The sequence below is a fragment of the Bison bison genome, unplaced genomic scaffold, assembly GCF_000754665.1.
Source record: "Bison bison bison isolate TAMUID 2011002044 unplaced genomic scaffold, Bison_UMD1.0 scf7180017864243, whole genome shotgun sequence".
NCBI lineage: Eukaryota > Metazoa > Chordata > Mammalia > Artiodactyla > Bovidae > Bison > Bison bison.
This window is the reverse complement of record NW_011494815.1, coordinates 3,456,552-3,458,516: the sequence shown is the minus strand read 5'-3', so window position 1 is coordinate 3,458,516 and position 1,965 is coordinate 3,456,552. Positions and strand designations below refer to the sequence as shown.

The window sequence follows — 1,965 nt, the reverse complement described above, 5'->3', positions numbered from 1 at the left end:
GGACCAATTAGACTAAATGTCTATTCTGGACAGAGATACATCACAAAGAATAAAAGAAAAAAAAATATTTAACTTCAAACGACAGCAGGCTTTGAGAGGACATCATTTATTCATTAGAAAAAGCATGCAGGGACCCCCACCCTGTGCTACAGTGAACAAAGCAGGCACAGTCCCTGTCCTCATGGAGCTTGCTTCATGGGGGGCAGTAGGTAACAAACAAAGAAGCAAGACATACGTGGTGGCTATGTGGAGTGCCTGAACAGAGACCTGATGTGACCTGATTGCAGGCAAGGGTGCTGTAGGCAGAGGGCATGAGTCTTGGAACAAAACAGGGGCCAGTGTGGCTTCTGTGCGGGGCAGGGAGAGTAGTGTGGGCTGGGGGTGGGGTAGGGTGGGTCACGAAAGGTCTGATTCAATCTGAAAGCAACTGGCAATTATTTGTTCAGCTGCTCAGTCATGTCCAACTCTTTTTGACCCCATGGACTGCAGCACGCCAGGCTTCCTTGTCCTTCACTATCTCCCTGAGTTTGCTCAAACCCATGTCCAAGGAATCGGTGATGCTATCCGACCATCTCATCCTCTGTCGCCCCCTTCTCCTGCCCTCAATCTTTTCTAGCATCAGGGTCTTTTCCAATGAGTCAGCTTTTCGAATCAGGTGGCCACAGTATTGGAGCTTCTGCTTCAGCATCAGTCCTTCCAATGAATATTCAGGATTGATTTCTTTTCGGATTGACCAGTTTGACCTCCTTGCTCTCCAGGGGACTCTCAAGAGTCTTCTCCAGTACCACAGTTTGAAAGTATCAATTCTTCAGCACTCAGCCTTCTTTATGGTCCAACTTTCATATCTATACATGACAACTGGACAAACCATAGCTTTGACTATACAGACTTTTGCCAGCAAAGTAATGTCTCTGCCTTTTAAGACACTGTAGTTGTAAATAGGAGAAGAAACAGATGACTTTTTTTGCTGACCCTTTCCAATTGGGCACAACAAGGGTCTTCCTGTCTGGTGTCATCCAAGCCCATAGAATGAGAGGAAGTTCAGTTCAGATGCAAAATTTTATTCTTTTCTTTTTCAAATTTATCCTTTAATTGAAGGAAAATTGCTTTACAGTGTTGTGGTAGTTTCTGCCATACAAGAATGCAGTTCAGCCATAACTATACATATATCACCGCCCTCCCCTCGGCACCCCCTCTAGGTCTGCACACAGCTCCAGGCTGAACTCCCTGTGTTATATAGCAACTTCTCACCAGCTATTTGTTCTAGTCAAGTAATGGACAGCTGCAAGCCTATATTCTAGAGTACATGCTTCCCCAACGGGCTGAAAGATGTCTAGGGGACTTTATCAGGTTATCAGTCAGTGGCGAGGGGGTGGAGTTCTCGTGAGGCAAGAGCAGCTATACTCCGCATGCTCCAGGTCTGAGTGCTGGGTGCAGCGTCTCTACACATGGCTCGCTGCCTCCATTTTGAATTGAGTGTCGTGTGCAACTTCTGCATGTGGTCCTCCGTCGGCACAGCCATTTTGCACTCAGAACTTTGTTCTGAGGCATCAGGTGCAAGGTCTCTGCTGTCATCCTGTGAGCAAGTGAAACTAGACAAAGAACAAAGGAAAAAGGGGTTAGACTTTTTATCCAAATTCTAGGGGTTTTTTTGGACTGTGTTGCTCTGCATATGGGATCTTTGTTCCCCTGCCTGCAGCCACTGCTGCTAAGTCGCTTCAGTCCAACTCTGTGCAACCCCATAGCCAGCAGCCCACCAGGCTCCCCCGTCCCTGGGATTCTCCAGGCAAGAACACTGGAGTGGGTTGCCATTTCCTTCTCCAATGCATGAAAGTGAAAAGTGAAACTGAAGTCGCTCAGTCGTGTCCTACTCTTCGCGACCCCATGGAATGCAGCCTACCAGGCTCTTCCGTCCATGGGATTTTCCAGGCAAGAGTACTGGAGTGGCTTGCCATTGCCTTCTCC

The 1,965-nt window shown here is 47.6% G+C and overlaps 1 pseudogene; it reads right to left on the bottom strand.

Moving 5' to 3' along the window:
• Nucleotides 1–1,354: 1,354 nt before the first annotated feature.
• The window catches only part of LOC104993736, a 17,191-nt pseudogene continuing 16,580 nt past the window's right edge, over nt 1,355–1,965 (bottom strand).